This window comes from Poecilia reticulata, chromosome 21, assembly GCF_904066995.2.
Source record: "Poecilia reticulata chromosome 21, P_reticulata-male-v2, whole genome shotgun sequence".
NCBI classification, from domain to species: Eukaryota; Metazoa; Chordata; class Actinopteri; order Cyprinodontiformes; family Poeciliidae; genus Poecilia; species Poecilia reticulata.
In genome coordinates, this window is record NC_088850.1 from 4,844,680 (window position 1) to 4,854,777 (window position 10,098).

The 10,098-nt window shown below is 35.8% G+C and overlaps 1 long non-coding RNA gene across 1 annotated transcript; it reads left to right on the plus strand.

Moving 5' to 3' along the window:
* Positions 1-1,950: 1,950 nt before the first annotated feature.
* LOC103457266 (uncharacterized) lies at positions 1,951-8,047 on the plus strand. The gene is made up of 5 exons (XR_532414.3): positions 1,951-4,371; positions 4,644-4,835; positions 5,988-6,102; positions 6,173-6,297; positions 7,443-8,047. It is a non-coding gene; the product is annotated as an uncharacterized LOC103457266 (long non-coding RNA).
* Positions 8,048-10,098: the final 2,051 nt, after the last annotated feature.

Below are 10,098 nucleotides of genomic sequence, written 5' to 3' on the forward strand. Positions count from 1 at the left end.
TATTTTTTCTTGAGAATTTCTCAGATTAATTTCCAAATTTCAGAATTTTTCTAGCAAATTTTCAACATTTCAAACTCAGATGTTTCCATATTTTTTCTAGAAAATTTCTTAGAGTAATCTCAAAATTGCAGATTGTTTTTTGGTGGAAGTTTATTCCTTTTTTCTGCCTTGATTCCGAGTCAAAAGCGCATGTTTGTTTGATGACACGTTAAAATCACAGTGCCACCTACTGGTCTGGCATAACAACTACAGCAGCTGCAGTTAAACACCTGGAGCTGATTATGTCCTTCGCTCCTATGTAAACGGAGAAATGATGTGAAGGCGAAGCATCAGTTTGTTTATTCCTTAGATCTATAAGGTCTTAATTCAGTTAAAAATGAATATTGTAACCTTCTACCCATTTGGCCTTTTTTATTCATCAGATGTGAAATGAATCCTGCAGCAGTTGGAAATTTTCAGATCTAAATATTCATATATCTGAAAGATGATTTTTTTCCCCCCCCATTCAGTCTCACCAAACTACGAGTAGCTAAATGTCAAATGTGCTGATGAGCTGATCCTCCTGCTGGTTTTCATCTCCTGTGGCACTAAATTACATTTTACAATATAGTTTCTGTGTTGACAGTGGTGTCATTTGAACCGCAGCTCGTCTGACGGCCATCGCTGTCAGAGAGCAGACAGTATAATTACACTTCATCAAGTAGCTGCAGAAAAATAACACATCATTCCTGCTGTGAAGAGCGCTGTCAGCAAACAAAACACCAAATAATCAGAGCAGCAATAACACAACCAGTTTTCTACTATAGATTCTGTTTACAGACCTTCTGCTGCTCAGATTCTGGTCGTTTAATCTGTGGTTAATCCTGGATTGGTTTGAGTCAGGATAGATTATAAAAATAAATCAGATTTGGAGTAAAAAGGTAAAGAAGTCAGCAGCATCATTACACATATAAAAAGATTTTCTGTCCTACAAGAAGCGCAGCTGGGATTTTAACCTGAATTGTTTGTTTTATTGAAGTTAGATTTGTAATATTTCTCTCCAAAATGAAGAAAACTGATGATCTCTGCCAGGAAACTGGAAATGGATGAATTAATGTGTATTTTACGCTGGCAGGACTCCTTCCCATCACCCTAATCTTTATCAGATTCTGGACTCCAAACTTTAACAAACAAGCAGGTAAAACCTTAAATCTGTCATGAGGGCGAATAAATTTGGGCTCTAATGTAGATTTAAAAAATATATTTTTAATTAAAATGTCATATTGTTTCAGGCTAATTACAAGAATAAAATCATGTTACCACTTTATTCTGGTATTATTTTAAGTTTATTCTAATATTTATTTTAATTTTATTCTGATGTTATTTCGACTTTATTCTGGTATATTTTGAATTTATTCTGATTTCTTTCACTTGTTCTGGTATTATTTTACCTTTATTCTCATAATACTACGAGTTTCATCTCATATTGTTTTGGGATTTTACATTTTTCTCGTATTTTTTTTTTGTTTTTCTCATTGTGACCCTTCTACTCCACTGTAGCTTCATACTTTGTTCCTGTCATATTTAGAAAATGAAATAAAAAGAACTAAATTTATTCTCTAGTTGACTTATAACAACAGTTTATTTTTAAATAAGCATCAAAGGAAATAAACGTAGAAACCTAAAGATTTTTCACATTGTTTTACCAACAATTACTACAAAATTTACATCTATTGATGAGAATCTTTTGCTAATTAATTGCATCAATTGTGACCATGATGAAATAATAGATAAGATCTCAGATTTTCCTTTGAATCGACTTTCTGTTTGCTCATAAATTCAGTTTTATCATTTTTCCAGCGTCGTGTTGCTTCTGTCGCAGCAACTTGTGAAGTGAAATCTCTGCAGGGAAAATTGATTTTTCATGTCACTTCCTGACAGTCTGTGTGCAAAGATTCATCTAAACTGCTTCAGATTTTGTTACTGGAAAATAAAAACTGAAAACCTTACAGTCAAAAGATGCTTTAAAGGTGCAACAGTTTATAGAGCTAGAGTGGGTATTTATTACGGAAATAACTTTACATTTCTGTTTGTTGAAACCTTTTCAACTTAATGCAGAACATCAGCCATCAACAAACTGTTAAAAAGATGCTCTACATGTGTTTGTTTACCATTTCTCTTTTAAGCAATTCATCAATAATCATCTGGATATTAATAAAGAACAAAGCAGGGATGAAAACAATGAATCCATTTATGATTAATTGTTATTTATTAGTTCCATTTGATTAACAGACCTTCTTTCAGTGTTGTAGTTTAGCCCCCATCCAGTAGAGGGCGCCATTGGTCATCTTTAAGCAAGCCAGTTGATACTGAAACAAAGATGGCGGCAGAATTCCAGAACGGGAAAAAGAAACGGACCAAACAGAGTCCAGTATGGGAAGTAATGGGGTTTAATGAGGTTCAGTTTTGAAATATAAACTCTTGTCAATCTAAAAGTTTTCTTTTTTGTTGTATTTTATAAATAAGTCTATGTTTAATAATGTGAGAAAACCACAAATTTCTGATTATTCAGTCAATATATAACACAACTGACACAAAATGTACAAATTTTATATATTTTTTATTAACTACCAATAAATGATGTTTTCCTGAGTTTATTCTGTTGTTTTCTGTTTCAAAAGTCTTTCATATTTTCTTGCTGTGATAAAAATTATACTTCATTTATGGTTTTTGAGCCCAAATGTTTGATATTTGAGTGTAGATAGATAAAAAATGTGCAGTCCTTTTGCTTGCAGAGAAACATTTAAAGGGTTTTCCAACAGATCCAGAGTTTCTTCTCATTGCCAGTTTAGTTCATAAAGAAATGTATCATCTTGGTTGTGTTTATAATTTATTGTGCAGCAAAGGGCAACCACAGCATTCCCTCTGGTGTCTTTATCCAAAAGTAGCGTCACAGAATGAAGCCTATAAAAACAGCCGTGTTGGAAGCTCTTTAATTACCAAAATGTGCCGAAATGCTTCATCTTATGATTTAAAATCTTAGTTTTAAACCCATTTTATGAATTCAGTTCTTCCATCTTCCTTTAGTTCTTCTTTTCACTGAAGCAGAAACTCTGCCAGACGAAGTTAATTTGTCCTACACAGGATCCTGCTCCTGCTCCTGCTCCACCTGAGACATGTTGGTTTTCCTCCAGGTTTTTCTGCCTTTGCTGCCAAGCAGCTCGTCTGGCAGCGAGTCAAACAGAAAGGAGCTGCTGCCTCCCAGCAGTTTCTACTTTTTCCAGGGTTGCTTCTGCAACATTGAACTCTAAAACATGCCAGCAAGTAAAACAAGACGAGGATTCGAACGTTAAAAGTAAACAAATTGGGAAATGCTCCTTTCTGAGGATGGGAAAGCGAATCAGAAAGTGCGTTAAAGCCGGTGAAGGCCTGGTGGGCGATACAAAAATGACAAACAGAACCGGTTATTGTTATACTTTGGAGTCTTCTCTCTAAATGTGCAAGTTGATGCTTATGGGGTTCACAAACATAACAACATGTAACATGTTCATTACATTATTTTGCACAAAATAATTCTTAGAAAAGGAGATTTTAGTCTGCCCTGTTCTTCCTGAGCTCTTTCAGGGCCTCTGTCACTTTAAATGCAAATAGTCTGCTGCTGGCCACGCCCCCAAATTCAGCGTGTGCACTCACACGTGAAAATAGCTGCAAACAGATGCGTAATTATACAACCGTATGTCCTTGAAAAGAAGAAGTGGAGCCTCCTGCACAATCAACAAGAATAGAGCCAGTGGTTTCTGGACGGTAAGTCAACAACAAAACTCTTGTCTGTTCCTGCAGCCATTGTACAGCGGTAAAACCAGCTGACCAAATGTGCTGGAGCTCAACGTGGGTTGCTAAGCAACGGTGCATTAAAACGGCTTGTTTTCCAGACGCCAAAAAAAACAAACTTATTTCTAAAGAATTAAAATAAAATTGTTTAAATTTGCTTGGACTGTTTTTAAAAAGCAGTTGAGACCCAAATGTGAAAAATGTGAATTTTGAATAATAATTGATCTTTAATCTTTGCCTGAATTCTGATTCTGAGCTTTGCTTTCATAATTATTTGATCCTGGCTACAGCAGAGTGTGTGCTTACTGTCTGACATGTAAAATTTCCTGATTTTGTCATATTTCTGCTCAGATTATTGCTCCCTCTAGGTAACATATTTTCGTGGTTACGCAGAAAAGACTGTTCAGGGCAGCAGGAGTCCATCCTCTCCTCTCCTCCCTCCCTTCTGTTCTCACTCCATTGCTTCCAATACGGAGAAGATAAATCACATGCCATGCAGCCATTGATGTGAGGGGAAATAGATGGGCCATTTGTTGACAAAACTCATTTTCCCACTTCCAGGTAATAAAATGCTGTGTTTGGGTTTTTTCCACTTCTACATCTTTTTCTTTCTGTTGTTTTTGCGGATGCAGTTTGCTGGACGCACCTTTCCTCCTGTGTCGCTGGTTTGTCTTGACAAATGGTTGTGTTTGCTGGTGAGACTGGTCAAAACACACACATCCATGAGCATGGAGAAAAAAAGCTCAACATTTCAATCACACGTTGGGTATTTTCACACTCCGTAGATTCGGTTCGATTGGGGACAAAAATGGCAACTTTCCTTTTATTTCCAGCTGCTGTTGTTGAAAAACCTGTTCTCCTCCTCGCCTCTGGGGGCGCTGCACCGAGAACTTCTGAAGGAAACAACATAAAAACCTCTGGAGAAGATACTGAGCGCAACTTCCTTCTTCACAAAATGTAATCAAAACAGATTTTAGCGGTTGTTGGATTTAATTTTTCACTGCAAAAACACCAAATATCACCAAGTAAGTAAAGTTTCTTACTACACAAAACTATCTTACAAGTAACTCTTAAGCAACAAATAGGAGCTTGTTTTTAAGTAAATAACTCCTTAATATTTAAAAAGTTCTAGTTCCACTGGCAGATTATTTCACAACATCGGGAAAATGTTTTGCTGTAAGTGAATAATTTGACAAAGTGGAACTGTAACATTTTCATCAGCACTTTTTGCGCAGTTTTAATAGCCACTTATGTTGTTTAATGCAGATTTTTCAAGAGTAGCACAATGATTTAAGATGTTGTCACAAAGTTGTTTGGGTAACTTTTTCCCTTAACAATTGAAATATTTGAAAACTGATTTTGTATATGTGAGTTATCTACACGTTAAACGTACTATGTAAAATCAACTTTTCTTTTTTAGTTTTACATCATTTTATAATGTTGTTCCTTCAGTTTTTCTTTGATTCTTTCATGCATGCTTGAGAAATGCTTGAATCTCCATGGCAACCATTCAGATGTGCAAAACGCCTGGTTGGACCTAAGCTGCAGTTTCCAAGCTACCGGGTTTCTGCCTCACAGCACACCTCTGCTGCACTTTGCTCCTTCAGACTAGCCAGCTGCAATTAGCAAACATCTGCTGAACTCATTATAGGAGCTACTTCTCAGTGAAACGCTGGTAAAAATGTCGCTAAAGGGTTAATAGAGGAGAAATGTTGTGATGTTTCAGAAAGAGAAGGAGTTTTAAAGAGACAGAGACACAATTTCAATTCGTTAAATAACAAAGTTAACTTATTTTTAAGTCATAATTACATATATTGCATTTTTACAATTTTTTATTCAGTTTACTTTACGGTGCTATAAAATGGCACTATTTGCCTGGAAAATACATAATACTGCCCCTTTAAAGTGTGACAAATAGCAAATCTGAAAGAACCCGAATAAAGAATGAGTTACAATAACATTTAATTAATTTGGGGTTAATGAAGTATTTTTTAATTGTGTTTTCACAGTGTATGTGTGCTAATTGGTTGAAAACATAATCTAAGGTTAGTAACATCCTAGTGAAGCTTCACATCTTTTCCTTGTTTACGAATAAGGAAAAACAGTTTTAAAATGAAATGAAACAGAAACTTTGAACTCCTCCTCCAGGTGTTTCAGCCTCTGGTTTTAACCAACAGATCTTATCCTCATAAACCCGTCTGAGTCCCAAGATGCTGCCATGAAGATCCAGGAGCTGTGTGTGTTTTTCATGCCAGTTTGCGCCAGCAGCACTGCTGTAGTTATCACACAAAGGTTGGATGCCATCAGCAGGTTTGCAGCCGGCGCTTCCAGCGAGTCGTAATGAGAGTGGATGTTGTTTCAGGGTCTGGTGTTGCTGCAGCCTCTGAAGTGAAGCGAGCTGCTGAGTCACAGCCCTCTGAACTCGCAGTGAACTTCTCTCTGCTTCCTCCATTCTTCTGGACTGGCGCAAACTCATTTTTTCTTCAAGTAAGTATTGATCTTTCCATCCTGCAGCTGCAGCTTCGCATAGATCACAAGAAAGTGACGGAAAGAGCGCTGTAAGCTGGGAGATGGTGGATGGTTCACAGCTGGGTTCAAAGTTCACTGAGGCCAGACAGAGACACCGGATTGCAGCGCCGCGTTAGCGCAGCAGCACTTTTACCAAATGCTGTTCCTACTCTGGAGTTATAAATATTATTTTTAAATATATTGAAATAGTGCTGCTCTTTTTTTAGTACAATTTTTGGGATTCTACACCCCTGATCCTAAGGTTTGTTTTTTTTTTAAAAATGCAGACATTTCCTTTGATTTGCTTTATTTCATCCCGTCTGATTAAATTTGATGCTTTGTAGCAGCTACCATTTTTCAGGGTCTTTATTTGAAGTGGTGGGCATAAGACTGACATAACGTCATGAATGTTTATGATGGTGGTCATGAAGTGGCATTCGGTAAATAATTACATTTTTAATGCAAAGTTGCATCAGAAGTTGCATAAAAAGTGTAAAGTTTACATTATTTGTTAAATGACATTTTAATGCAAAGTTGCACTAAAAGTATTAGTTTCACTGGCAAATTGTTTCACTTATAACATGTGAAAAATGTAATGTTATAAGTGAAATAATCTGCCAGTGGAACTAGAACTGGGTTGCTAGGTAACGGGCTGGGCTTGGCTGGCGTTGCTAGGTAACGGGCTGGGCTTGGCTGGCGTTGCTAGGTAACGGCGCCGGTGGAACTTGTCCTGTTTCATTAATATTAAGGACTTACTGACTTAAAACAAGCTCCTATGTCTTGCTGAAAAGTAACTTTTAAGTTGGTTTTGTCTCCTTCCAGGTGTGCTAGAAACTAGACCAAAAAATACTTGGTAAGATTTTGTGTTTTTGTAGTGTACAGGCAAACACGACAAACTTTTACTTTTAGTAAATAACAATTAATGTAGAAAGTTTTATCTGAATTTGATTTTGATTTTTAAAACTGTTGTAAACGTAGAAAACGATGAACCCGTCTTCTACAGATATATAAACTTCATGACCACAGGATGTTTTACCTGCGGTTGTCTTGAACTCAACAGACTCCAGTTTGAGTTTCTGAGGTTTTTCCATACGCTAAACCCGGTTTACTTCTTTTTTCTGCAGACATTTCATCTGAGCTTCGTGGTCGGGGTCACTGCTGCAGTTCGTCATGCCGTCTTTGTGCCGGTGAGATGGATTTATGTTTGTGCTGACTAAGCGTTGCCCCGTCGTCGTTCCTGCCCAGTCAAATGCCACGGCGTCTCGTGAAGGATTAATCACACTCAGACACACACAGGCTCAGGAGAACAGGAGGAAAAGGTGTGTGTGTGTGTGTGTGTGTGTGTGTGTGTGTGTGTGTGTGTGTGTGTGTGTGTGTGTGTGTGTGTAAGCTCTCTTCCTCACACACTGTACCTTTAAGGGCAAAGTTTCACAAGCGTGCTGCTGCATGTACCTAACAGGGTGGAGATTTTTTTAAAGAGATTCCCAAACATGTTGCTGCAAAAGCTTGACTAATATTACCAGCTGAAATGTAACATACAGGCTACAGTAATGTTATAGTTGTTGCACTGCAAAAACGCAAAATCTTATCAAAAATTTTGATAACCGTGCATGTTTTTTATTCTTTCCTTTTGTTTTTCTTTTTAGAAAATAAAAAACGGTTTTTATGCACTGACGGAAAATATTTCAGATTTTTTTGTTTGTATTTTTAGAAACAAATAACTTTTTTAGAAACTGGGGAAAAAAAGTATTTTTAGAATTAAAAAACTTTTTTCCAAAATAAGTATTTTTTCTAGACAAAAAATGCGTAAAAAAAAACTTTTACAGAAACTGAAAAAAAGTCTTTCTAGTACAAATATCGTCATAAGTGAAATAATCTGCCAGTGAAATAAGTATTTTTAATCCAATATGAATATTGACTTAAAACAAGCTTATTTGTGAGTTAATTTTGACTCATTTCAGGTCTATTAAGAGATTTGCACTAGAAACTAGACCAAAAATACATGGTAATATTGTGTGTTTTTGCAGTGAACCTCGTGTTAAACCTCAACACAATATAAAGATTTACTGTGAAATGCAGAAAAAAGGTTTTTAAAATGTCTTTTATATTAAATGAGTTTGAAAAAGTTAATTTATTTCAGCAATTTAATTCACTAAGTGAAGCACATTACAAAGATTTATTACACACAAACTTGTTTTATGGCTTTTATGTATGATTGATGATTTTCCTCTTACAGCAAATGAAAACTCAACATTTAAAATAAAATGTTTTTTGACAGAAGAGAAGCTCGGTTACTGAAAACAAAGATTCTCCTGTAATTCTTATTTTTTAATCTGAAACTAGCTACATCAGCGCTTATAATCTACTTTATTCTGTATGACTGCTTAATCCAAAAAGTGTGGCACGCCTCTCCTAGAGCTGGGATTAATCGATTAATTGGATTAATCAATTATTGAAACTGGAGTAAACCGAGAATGAGGCTAATTACATTATCAGAGCAGTAAAAAAGTCAAAAATGTTCAAAAATATTTACATTTAAGATTAAATAAGTATTTTTCTGTAAACGTGTCGTACCCATAACATTGAAAGTGGTTTCGTTTTAGTTTAACCTGGTTAATAAAATGAAGAAAATGCCCTGAATCCTGAATGTTTTTAAGTATTTATTAGTCAGAAACAATCCGCTTTTCCATAAACATCAGCAGAAGACAATAAATCCGTCTTCTGTTTTTAAATGTCTTATTTTAAAACCCAGGAATTGAAATAAAATATTGATTCTTCAAAAATGACAGCAAGAAATCAAAAAGGAGAAGCTTTTTTTCAACAGGTCATGAAACCTTTTTTATGGTTTATGGATATTAGAGCAGAGATTTTAACTTTTACCTGCGTTTTCTGTCCTTTCGTGTGAAACAGTAACTCTGGCTGATATACGAGTGATGCAACGTTTTATTACACACTTCATCAACTCTGTCCTCAACTCTTATGACTCCTGCACATTAATATGTTTTCATTATTATGACCTTTAGCTTTAGCAGTAGATCTTGCCGTGCGCTTTCTCCCGGAGGATTTTCCCGACGACAGAGAAAAACCTGAGTTATGGTGGAAACTCTGGGTATTTATGAGGCGTGGAGCTGCAGCTGTAAAAGCCGCTCCGCCACAAACAAATGATTCATGATTGCACTCCGGCGTCCAAAAAGACGGATGATTAGGAAGAAAGCAAGCAGCCAAGATTATGTTGCAAAAGCAGCACTTTTTATTTCACTGCCTGAAACTTTGACGCGCAGCACAAACGGTTTTGATGTCGGCGAAAAGACCCTCATCTTTAGATAAGCTGCTTTATCACTGCAAACAATTATTTAAATGTTTCTCTTTCTACGTTAAAGTAAAAATAAAATATTTTTCAGTTTAGATCAGTCAGAAAGAAGGAAAAGCAACCAGCAAAACTATTTCAGTTCAGGTTTTGTAATTTAATATATGAAATATCAGAAGAAGCCGCAGAGATGCTTCTTATTTAGCAGATTTCTGTTTAAAATTGTTGTTTTTTTACTCATTTTAATTAGTTTTTTTTTCCTGTGGCAAAAACCTGAAAAGCCAAGCCAAGTTTATTTATATAGCACTTTAAAACAGTTCCACTGACCAAAGTGCTGTAAAGCCACAGAATTAAAACAAGTGAAATAAAAATGAAAAGCACACTAACACCAAAAATACAATCACTTAAAATGAAGACACACAATGCAATACAAGAACATACCCAAATATGCAGTCATAATAAATATCACAATA